The sequence below is a fragment of the Nannobrachium achirus genome, assembly GCF_963921795.1.
Source record: "Nannobrachium achirus genome assembly, chromosome: 22".
In the NCBI taxonomy this organism is placed as follows: domain Eukaryota; kingdom Metazoa; phylum Chordata; class Actinopteri; order Myctophiformes; family Myctophidae; genus Nannobrachium; species Nannobrachium achirus.
The window spans coordinates 11,161,564-11,174,492 of NC_137829.1; positions in this window are offsets into that span (position 1 = coordinate 11,161,564).

Genomic DNA, 12,929 nt, shown 5'->3' on the forward strand with positions numbered 1-12,929 from the left:
TGCCGTTGGTTATGTCACCCTGTTAGATGTTGGCCTCCCTTGCTCCTCTGTGCCCCTTGTCTTCCAGTGTCAGCAACACAGAGTAACCTCCCAGCTGTCGTTACCTAAACTCACTGGAGGGGAGTGACTGGGTCACACAGCACTCACAGCCATGACCCAGCAGTGCCTAGTAGAGAAACAGACTTGTGTCAGTTCGTTGTCCCCAATTGTCTTCCAAACAAGCATTCATTATATAGTCGTAGGAAATCGTATCTTTAGTCAGGCACAAAATTGATACAAGCATGACATTTGGCACAGACCTTCATGTGACCCTAATTGATAATCAACCTCCCACTCAGAATTCCTACATTTTCAAGATGGCCGCCGGTATTCAAAACGGCTGCAACTGGGACTATGTTTTAGGCTATATCACTTTGCTGGGTCTGTAAATCTTTGCTTCACCCCTCATTTTGATATAAGAGAATATGTCCTGGAGGTATTTCAACAAAGTAAGATCAAAAATTATATTTAGGTTCCAATATGGTGGCATATTTTAATATCAAGCTCGCAATCTCCCTGTTGTTAGTTTTCTTTTATTCTATTTTAATTGAGTTGGATTCAGTTTCATTGCGGTGTAATTATTTTCAATGCGTTGAAATTAAATTTAAATGCCCTGAATATAATTGCAGGTATGGTCACATTATTGCACAGAGCCTCCAAAGGGCTAACCCAGGTTCCTGCTCAGATGACTAGCACCTATAAGAACAGGTTAGCCATAGAATGTCTATAATGGATGGATAACATGTTCAAAATATAAAAAATAGCGGGTCTACAAGCTCACAACGCATCATGATGTGACACGTTGCGCTTATAGATACAGCTATTTTCATAGCTAACTTTTGAAAAATAAAAAACATTATTTTTTTAAAATAATTATCATCATAATATGATGTTATAGTCACAGCTGCCCAGCTCTAGATTGAGACCACTTCCAGAGGCTGATCTCTGTCGGGAAATGCCTCTTTAGCTAACAGGAACACGGTACAATGGAGAGCATTGTGTGGAATCACAGGGTTTTTATATAAGGCTGCGAAGTGTGTGCAGGAGGCAGTGGCAGGGGAGAAAGCACATCTTGGTTTTAATTTTCTCATTTTGCGTCATTACCCCCCCCCCCCCCCCCCAACACATAAATCACAGACATGACATGTCGTACAACGATGGACCCCTTCCTGCTCCACTCCTCCTCCCCAGCACTCCTCCCATCTCCCTGCAACCATGGCAGAGGTCGAACAGGAGAATGAATAAGAGTACAGGAAGAAAGAGTGGAGGAAAATGGGTCATTGTCAGCCAAGTCAGATAAAACAACATATAGATACTGAGGTGTAAATCTTCAACAAGGGAACAAATGTACAGGGTTCCCACGGTCATGAAATTCCTGGAAATATTTTGAAATTAGAAAAATATTTTTCCAGTACTGGAAAGGTTTTGGAATTGATCAAGGGTCCTGGAAAAAATAGCTATGCATTGTCTTTGGTGATTGATTTTGTTAATACCTCTGAAATGACAAATTAAACATTGGCCAAATTGTCAAATATTAGAGGCAGAAATTGTGAAAATAAAATACTCACATACTAAATACCCAGAAGGCGTTGTGAGTATGTAGATCTGCTATTTTCACAATAGAAACGTGTTATACAAAATTCCTCAACTCTTAGTGCTCGTCAGGGTGCCGGGTCCCCAGTTAAAATATGATTATTTCGGGGGTCACAGCCTGAAAAGTTTGAGAACCACTGGCATACACTACCTGTCTTTGGGCATTGCGCATAGGAGTAAGCAACTTGTTATTGAGCTGAATTATTGTTATATAGTCCTGGAAATTGGGTTAAATATTTTGGAAAGGTTTTGGAAATGTTTTGGAAATTAATTGGTAAAAATGAGTGGGAACCCTGAATGTATAATGACAGATAGATAGACAGATAGACAGATAGATGGATAGATGGATAGATGGATGAAATGAAACAGAAAAGGGGCAGAGCAGCTGTTCAGACTGTTTACTCTGATTTGCATGCCTCTTGCATCATACACGGTCCCTCTAAGGACAGATGAATAGTTTAGAACTAACCTTTGCCCTTTTTGATGGTGTCTTGTCACTCTTGTGTGCTTTCTAGGAGTCAAACTCTTTGCCTCCATGTGCACATGTACAGTACATGCAGTAGAGCACATGACTGTCTCCATGCTGCAATCTGCCTCAAGTCAGGATGTTGGAATGTAAAGAATCCAACCTTTGTTTTGAATAAGAAATTTAGTTTAACAATCTTTGTTTGTTTTTTGTTTTTGTAAATGAAATTGGTAGCTTGTATTAACGAATACGTTCACATTACTATACAAAACATTACTGCTACATGGATGCAGTACATTAAAAGCTCTTATCTGTACTATTCTGAGAGCACAAAAGACAAAACAATAACCAGTGCACATACAGTGCTAAGCACACAAGATATCTGGCACAAAATCCCATTCCCAAACACACAAACCCAGTCCTACAGTCATGCCACCGTGAGGACTTTGAGTATGATGTGTAGTGAAAGGCAGTGGTGGTATTGAGTTCAGAGGCCAACTGTGTCAGCTCTCCCAGACAGCCAGCACTCACCAGGTTATGTGTTGTATGCATCTCAACTTTCTGTTCACTGTTACGAAACCTAGCGTTCAGGGCAAAAACTGCCACCACAGCTCGTCAATACTTTATGGCATGCAAGCATAGTCAGGCTAGGAACAGCTGCACTTCAACTGAGGAGTCATGGCGCGGAAGTCTCCTACATCCTGGCTTTGTTTGCATATTGTGACTGAGGCAATGGAGATGGTGACACAGCAGCAACTGTCCAATAGAAACTAGACATAATGAGAAGAGGAACACCAGGTGCACTGTGACTCTGAGGGGCTGTATTTTGATTGTCTTAAGTACCAGCTCTTATGCCTTAACTTAAAGTCCTGTAGATACTGTCTCCGAGCACCAAACTTTTAGTCGGAGAGTTCCGACTTTCCGACGTGCAGCTTTCCGAACTCTAATTCGGGGTAATGCTTTTCAGAAGATGGGAGTGACGTCATTTTGAAGTTGAAACGGACCTTTCCGACAAAAGGTTTGGTGGTCGGAGACAATATGGACAGGCCTTTTAAGTTAAGGCATAAGAGCTGGTAGACAATCAAAATAGAGCCCATTGAGAGTGAACAAAAGGAAACAAATAAGACGTTGTGGGACCATTTTGTTTCTTTTGTACATCTTAAGCCAGATTAATACTCAAATGACCCACCAAAAAGAAAATAAGACGGTCTACACTACAGGCTCACAATTCTTTGCAGCGTGACGCGTTGTGAGCTTGTAGTTAAGCTAGTTTCGGTGAGAGACACATGGCGATGCGTCCAAGTATAAATCAGGCATTAGAGTTACAGTTGTTACTGTGTAACAACTGAAGAAGTCACCTTGTGCTTTGGTTGATTGCAGAACTATGCTGTAGAAACTGATATGTGGCCAGCAACAACACTGGCCACTCACTTTTGTCATCAATACCCCACCACTTTACCTTAAGTGGTTACTTAAATGGTTCTGTTATCAGTCACCTTATCCACCCCAGCATTACGCAATGGTGTCGTTGTTGGGGGTGTTACAGTAGCTTACATGAGCCTCTAACATAGGACAGGTTCTCGTCTATAATTTGCAGGAGGGTGAGAAATATAGGGAACATTTTGGGGGGGGGGGGGGAGTGTCAGAAACCTTTTATCTCAATTTTGTTGTGTTTTTTCGTAAACGGTTTTGGACATTCCATCCGACAGTGATGATATGTATATTTATATGCAGATAATCAGAAGTTAAATGTATTCAAAATGACTGTAAACTGCGAGAATGAGATCCAGTTCATTTCCTCCCCATGGGAAATAGCAGGATACCTCTGTTGAATAGAGTAGCAATGAGAGCAGTCATATTGTACATTATGTGCTCATATGACATAAAGATGAAAACACACAAGCTAGTAAAGGTAGAGAAAAATCACACCCGTGTGAACTGAGCGGTGGTTCTCCCCCCGTGTGTGTGTGTGTGTGTGTGTGTGGCCTGGACAACAGCGCCCCTCCCTTAACATGTGTGGTCAGAAAAGGTACTACACAGGCTTGAGGCTACATACAGACCCACCCACATACAAACAAACTAACTAACAAACAAACATACCTACACACACGGCCACGCTATGGAGACGGTGTGACCACCGCTCAAAAACAGAAAGCTGTACAATCGGAACAATATGAAGAAAGATGAGAGGGGGCGCAATAGCACAGGGGGGACTCAGTCAAAAGTATTGACGTCACTAAATGGGATATATTCACATGAGCCTGAGCTGGACAAAACATACTCTCTCATCTCAACCAACCCAGTGCTGTTGCCCCCACACTCGACCCACTTCTCTGTCCTCGTTATGCGGTTGTGCAAACAGGCAACCCACTAAGCACAGTTTGTGCATGCCCCCTTGCTGCACACACGCACAAACTGGCACACACACACCCGCACACATTTGCTTATTGTAGGCTGATGTCATTGTGTGTTCACTGCAGCCTGGGGAGGTGACAGAGAGCTGTATGGGTAACTGTCGAGGAATAGCATGGATATTAAGTATTAGGCTAAATTTGCATTTAAGGCAGCAGCAGTCATTATTAGATGTTGCATCCATTCAACAATTTATGACGCACAGGAACGGAGCATTATTAACTGGAAAGATTTGGAAAGATGTGTCATTGTAGCCTAATTATCCAGCTAAATACACTATTCTGTAGTCTATACTTTTTTGTTCCTGATGTGTGATCATTATCACATGACACAGCCTATGAGAGGGCGATGATGTTTCGTCACTTTCGTGTGACGTTTGTCAAGGTCTATTTACAGTATATGATATATGACTAAATATACCCACCCCTTTTTGCATAATATTTGATACTTGCTCATCTTTTATTATTCTGTGTGGTGTCGCACAATCAACATGTGTGGCCCTGAAAGGAGCAGGACTGGAGCCTTCGATTGGTGTCATCTCGACTTGTCGTCATGAGTATTGATGCATTCACGTGATAGCATCAAAGTAGTACAGTCACAGACAGTGTCACAGTGTCCCTTTACAAAGTTGATCGTAATGGGAGCTGGAAAGCCCGGGAGTGACTTGGAGAAGCGTGATGATGATGACGGCCGGCCTCTCTGTTCAAAGTTTCCACTCATCAGTGTGATCCCAGAGGGCACGAGTTCTGAGAGACCCCTGAGTCACATGAGTCACGTTGCCATAAATGTCAATTGGACACTTTTTCTAATAGTTTCTGAGACTAAGTTATAACATGTTCATTATGTGCAGTGGTGGAAAGTAACTACCCTGTAAGTAAGTACATGATGTACTCAAGTACTTTAGACTACTTAAAGGAGTAGTTCACCCCCAAAATGACTTTTTTTCTACTGATTAGTCACGCCATGGAGACTAGAGTTCAATAATATTTTTAGTTTTTTGTCGCATTCCTAAGACAAAAATGTGATAACAATAAATTTACCCCCATTCGTTCCGGATTGGGACCCGTTTCGAAACGGGTCCCCATCCGGAATCAATGGGGGTAAATTTACTCTAATCAAATTTGTGGACAAAATGTGGCCATATTTTCCCAAATATGGAGATGACTGACATCATAGATGTTTGCCGTCATGAGACTGACTGAGCAGTCCCAGATATGGGCTTAATATTGATGGACCTCCATATATCTCCATATATGGGCATAAAAGGAACAGGGACGGAATTCATTTGCAAGTCTGACTATTGATGACATCAGGGATCTCCATATATGGGCATAAAAGTGATTGGATGATGTCAGACGTCATAGACGTCATATGTCTATGATGTCGGACAAGGACGGAATTAATTTGCAACATCATTGTGATGTCAGCACAGGTCAGCTATATCCTTCTACTGAGTTGGGGTGAGGTGTCACGCACTGTGACACACCACACACACACACACACACACACACACACACACACACACACACACACACAGGATCTGGAGGTTTTTATAGTAAATACGACCTGCGGTCGCAATACTTAAAGGACAACTTTGTTTTTTTACAACAAGGGTTCATATTTTAGATAGTCATTAGAGAAAAGCAAAGATGATTGTTAAAATGTTTTCATTTACTTCTTTTCAGTGATTTTAACAATTTTGATTTGCATGCATGCCCCCAGCTTGGGAGCTTGCATGCAAGTAGCTAATTATGTATTTTTAGATACAATAAGCCCATTCCCAAGATGCACCGCAATCTTTCACGGGCAGATGTGACTTATGGAGGCTGGTGTAAATAGTAACAAAGAAATCACCAGCTTATTGTGTCTAAAAATACTTTTAGCCACCACCCACTGAAATCAAAATACAAAAATCGCTAAAACAATAGAAAGCAGTAAATGAAAACATTTTAACACTCATCTTTTCTTTTCTCTAATTACAATCTAAAATATGAACCCTTGTTGTAAAAAAATAAAGTTGTCCTTTAGATATTATTATTGTGTCTCTAGAACTTAAACGGAATTGTCATCGTGAATAGTTTTTAAGTGAAAGGAAATCCCTACCCCCTACCCACCCCCTACCATCCATAACCTCCTCATCCTCATACCCCCACACACCATTATTATTGTGTGCGTGTGCATGTGTGTGTGTGTGCGTGTGCGTGCGTGCATGCGTGCGTGCGTGCGTGCGTGTGTGTGTGTGTTAGAGAGAGGGGGGGAGAGAGAGAGAGAGAGAGAGAGAGAAAGAGAAAGTGAGAGAGAGTAAGGCTAATTCAGCACACAGCTGCTTAGTGAACTCTGTGTGAGAGGCCCGTAATGGAATGCTCACGTAGACGCCAGTGCCTGCTGTACAATATTAACAGAGCCCAATGTGCGTCATAGCCCACACAGCTGACAGTGTGTGTGTGTGTGTGTGTGTGTGTGTGTGTGTGTGTGTGTGTGTGTGTGTGTGTGTGTGTGTGTGTGTGTGTGTGTGTGTGTGTGTGTGTGTGTGTGTTTGAGCGAGAGAGATTGTATATTTTTATGTGCAATCTTTCCTTCTCTCTAGCTGTGCACCAGTCTCATATGTTTTGCTTTCTCGTTTTTCTCCCTGATATGGTCTCCAGTCTCAAAGCCCTGGGTGTATCTCCAGGGTGCAATAACAATATGCCAGCTGTGCAAATTAACATAATGATGCATTTGAAAGACTAGAACTATGCCATCTATTAGAGCGAGAGGGGTTAACTCATCTGACGTTAATGGTGTACTTTATCCTTGTGCACGTAAGCAACAATAAAAGCCTGACTTTTAACCTCATTTCACAAGTGAATGATGAAATGTCTCAATCAATATACTCCTGCAGTGAATCACAAATTCCACCCAGCAAAATCCTGAGTATTAATTGAACTCAGAGTTACTAGTTTGAGTGTGAGTGAGCTTTACTAAAAAGTTAAAAGTTGAGGAATCATTCAAGCATATGAATAAATAGGCCTATTTGTGTAGGACTCAGATCTATGATGTACTAATCCTGACTGTTCATTTTACACTTTCAGAGTTAAATGAACTCTCAACAAACTGAGTAGCAAAAGTTGTTTATGCAATGTGCTTTGAACCTCAACTCCACAAATCCTCTTGTAGGCTATTCATTTTTGTAGATCTCTCACTCATGTAGGCCTACACAACTACAAGTACACACACGTATGACAGGGATAATCTCACTGCAAGGGGTTAGGGTAGATTCCTTTGTGTTGCTATTGTTACAAACTGACTGTTGTGCAGGAAAGGAGACAACACACAACTTCTAAGTTCAAAAATAAATAAATAAATAAATTAATTAAAGATATATTAATACATAGTTAGTAAATAATTAGCCAAAGTGTATAAACGCTGCATGTTTGTGGGAGAATGATAGATAACAAGAGACACATGGACAGGCATGAGGTGAACATAAAGTGTAAGGTACAGGTCTGTCTCATTCATACTCACAATAATAATCCAATAAGAGCAATCGTGTATCAACCAACATTTGTTTTTTAAAGAAAGATAAATTACTTGTGATCAATGTTTTATTACATTTTCTTTCAATGAAAATGGGACATGCAAATGAATATATTATAGGGGTGCCCCTGCTGTATGGACACATATGGTTGTTGATTTAACTCTGATTGTACATTTTGCAGTGTACGCATGCTCCCAAATCACTAGCAATGTGAATGTGACACTTTAAATTGACTGTAGGGCCGTAGGCTACTGTATGTGTTGTGGAAATTATGACAATAATTCACATTTAAAATAATTGCGACCGTCAGGTCTCAGTTACTATCAAAACCTCCACCGCCTGTCAGTCAGTCTGTCAGTCTGTCAGTCAGTCGCGTCATGTCACACTTTTCCACTACTCATATCTCCACCACCGTTGCCCCTATCCATGCCAAACTTAGCGCACACACTCCCTGGCTGCCAACCTCCGCCCCTCATTTCTCACATGGCCCTCTTCTAGCGCCACCATGACGCCGATTCTTGCAAAACACATTTTTGGACACTCTCCTACAGATTTTGCCCTAAAATCACGCAAAGCGTCACACAGTATCTCTAAAGTCAAGTCAACGTGGATCTTTCCCATTCCCATACAGTGATGTTACTAGGTTTTCAATGTAATGGGTCCCGGGACCCACAGGTGGTCATTCAAATGGGTCCCAGAAAAGTTTTATGAGTCCTCAATATAAAGTTTACGCGCGCAAAATGGCGTTGGACGTCGGTGGAATCAAAACATTGACGTTTCTATCGCCTGTTTAAGACTTTCTATGTGGATTTTATTGGTGTTAACGTAGGGTAAAGTAGGATGCTTTCACCCATGAACAATGGTGGTGTCTGTGGAATTTCTTTTTTTTTGGAGCCGTGTGCAGAGCACATGGGCTCCCTCTGAGTGGCAATGTGTGTCCTGTCTCACCAGTGAGAACTGTCCCGTTGAGTTCGAACAGTACCTTTTATGACCACACATGTTAAGGGAGGGGCGCTGTTTTCAGGCCAGGCACACACACGCACACACACACACAGGGGGGAACACATAGAATCAAAAACATAGATCTGGAAGTGCTCAATTTCACGGCTCCACTTCGAACCAAGGTTTGATTTTTTTTTTTTACCGCGACGCTGTAAATTATTTTAACATGGACTCCAATGGAGGCGCATCCCCGGGACCCCAGGACCATGACATGAATGAGTCCCTGGGTGACTTGAATGAGTTTTTGATGCGGGATGCGCACGTAATGACATCACTGCCATATTCCCCCGATTGGCTACCATTTCCTTCTAAAGTTTGTGTATGCGACCTGCTGGTCGCCTATCTCCCGATTAGGGAGTCTCACTGGTGATGAGAAATATATTGTTGAGAAAATAAGAGGTAAAAGGAAAGGAGATGGAAGAAGGAAAGGTGGACCCAGGGTCCGTTTGTCACGGAAGGCAACGGTGGCTGACACCGATCTGATGTGGGGTCTGACCAAAAAATGTGTTCTCAGTACTGGAAGGTCAATTCTGCTGACTATATGAAATGTTCTGCTCCAGCGCGGCAACACTACCCTAACCAATTATGAACATGTGTTCCATTCTCATCGACTGAAAATGGAATGCCCACTGCTATAAGCCGAGGCCATGGTCATTGCCCTATAGTGAGAATACTGTGGCCTGATAAGAGAAACATTCTCCTTACGTTCATAAAACATCATCGTCTTGCTGTCTGGGTCTGAAGCTTAGAGAAATGACTGCAAAGCAAAAGCCCGCAACACTCCAGATTAAATAAAAGTCAAGTGCAGGGCTCAATAATAACATGAAAGTGAGGAAATAGCCAGCCCAGCACACAATGAATGCCCTTTTCACATGGTTTTATTTACCTCTCACGGACAGATACAACGGACACGTTTCGACCCAATAGGTCGAGGGAGAGCGAGTTGTGGATAGGTCTTCCTCAGTGTTCAGTGGGTGTGAAGCTTGCCTACAGACAGTGGAATAGCTACTTGACCATGTATGAGCTTGCTGCTTAATGACTACACAGTACTCTGAGGATGTACTAAACTCAAAAGACATCATACTCATATACTTCCCTTGCCAGGACATTACATTCAGACACATTCATCAGCAAGCATACGATGAACACTAAACATATAATAAATCATTCATCGATAAATCAATAGCCTATTAAAGGAATATAAATTGTATTTTCGTTATTATAGTATGTCTCTGCACTGGGTGACCCAAACAGTTATCCGGACCTTCTAGCTCAGTTTACACATGGATACACAGAGTTCCCCAGAGATTCCCAGAGAACATGAATCACCTCCAGCTATCTGGCATTTGGGTCAGTGACGTGACGCCCCAAAAAACATGTTTTTTAAAAAACTTTAAATAGCAGGCATAAAAATTATTTACTTTTGTTCTACTCACTCTCAACTTTATGGAAACACATTTTGTTTTTAGATATTTTATTGGAATCAGACTTTATTGAGCAGTTTGTTGTACTTGTGCCTAAAACCGTCATCTGGTGTGACATGACAATAATTGTTCATAAAATGAAAATGGAGTACACCTTTCTTAAGTTACTCACTTTATCAAAGTCCTTTATCATAACTAACCTGTGATCCACTATAGTTTTGTGAAAATTAATTGAATCTGTATATTTTTTTCATAATCAACACTCTGTGTTGAAAGATGTTGTCGATCTTTCAACATATTTTAATTTTATTCTGACAAAAACTTTCTTTAAAATTACACAAATATTTGTGACTCTTCCTGATACTATTTTCTATGTAAACCATACACATTTTTTCGGTTTCATCATTAATAAAGGTATGATTTCTCACTATTTGGAATGTCACACCAGATGACTTAGTGTCATACCAGATGACCATATCTTCATGTGTCAAAGCAAACTGTGTTTTAACCTACCTATTAGTGAGTACTGAACTTTACTGATTGATTAAACAATTACCCAGGAAAAACAGCAACAGTAAAATTGCTTTAACATTAAATAACATGGCCTTAATATTTCTGAACAGGATAGTATTGTTGGGCCTTAACATAGGATAACAAAGAATTGTAGTAGTAGATGGATGATGAGGATGTGCACAGGAATGCTACGCACACCTAAGTCTTCTGCCGGCCCACGGCAGAAGGAAAATAGCTTGTAGATCAGCTATTTTCGCTATGTTTGTCTCGGGTCCTACCTTACCTCATTGTCCAGTCCAGTGAGTGAAAGTACAAAAGTATTAGATTAGATTAGAATAGACATTTAGACTGCATTGTACATCAGCCAGTCACATTTGGTGAGGGTATAGACATTTAGACTGTATTGTACATCAGCCAGTCACATTTGGTGAGGGTAGCAAACCGTTTGCCCTGTTGCGGTTCTGCTATGCCACAGACAACTTCCTGCTCTTTGTAGAAAATGCAGTCTCGCCCCTTTGGCCAGACAAAACCATTTTTCATTTTTCCAAGTTGATTCATGCAGTTTATCTCTAGCCCCTCCTTATTAATGGTAACAATCTGCCCCACATATGGCTTTCCCTCATATTTGATTATGACAAACTGTCCTTGTGTGTATTCATCTGAGGAGGTGTCTGAATCCTCAGCTTGGGCCTCTCCAATAGATGCACTTGTGTCCAGCACCTGAGTAGAAGACCTTCAGGAGGAGACATTTAAATGTAATTTATTTGTCAGGTAGATTGTTTTTAGTAGTAAAATGTAACTACTAGCAAGTCCTCAAGTTTGCCAAGTATGTTATACTCACTGAGCTCCGGAAGCTGTTTTGGGCCTGCAGCTGACCTGGGAAGGGGGCAGTTCCGCAGATGGGCCACCACTTAGTTAAGGAAGAAAAGGAATGAATGGATGACATAAGTTACTTTATTGTCATTAAACAGGTACAATTACAGGTATCATAAAATTGGCAAAGAGAATGATTTAGTTATACTTACTCATCACTTGTCTTGTCACCTGGCACCTCAGCCCTGGAGACTTGGTCGAACTGTAATTTCCGTGGGTTGTGACAGGTGCAGATCTGAGGAAACTGGCAGAAACAACTCAGGTCTCTGTAAACTATCTTTCCCGGGAAGATAGAAAGAACCTGGTGCGTAGTGCTGATGCCAGTCACTGGACGCACTGATGGAGGGACCATTTCATCCATGTTGGATATCTTCTCTTCTTCGATCCACATGACAGTGACTTTTTCAGAGGACTTCTGTAAATACTCACACAGATCCCTCGGTGTTTGTAGGTCACTGCCTCCGAGGACATACATGTCTGCCTTGCGCTTCAGCACCCCTCCCACACCATCAGGTGCGCCCTTTCCATGGGAACGCTCTGAAAAGTTCCAGGTGACCCTCTTGAATCCCCATGTATAAGGAATGCTGCTCATGAGGAAGCAGTTTGTGCGATTCCGGTACTGGGTTGCTGGCCCATCACTGAGGACATGCATGGAGGGTGTCAATTGCATTGTCTTGTTTTCCTCGGAAATCATCAATAACTGGCTTGATGTGTGCCCACACAGCACGCTCATCATGGCGTAAGGACTGTGAAATGGTGGCATAGCACTGGGAGCCACTGACTGAGTAGGCAACTCCGGTATGCACTGTTGCCTGCTGCCTATTGCCACCAAAATGAAACGCCTGAATCTCTGTGTTTAGTTTACATGCATAGTTCTCAGAAAAGTCTATATGCAAGACCATTTCATTGGGTTGGATGCTCTCCTTGATGTGTCTGAACTGCTTCACCTGATGAAGCCAGTTGAGCTGATGACTTGCAATCGCACTGAGCCTCTGGTTGAACACATCAGTGAGTTCTCCATGTTTGTGTATTTTGGAAATAATAAAATCACATTTTCTGTACCACCCATTTTCTGTTGTCAAGTGTCTTA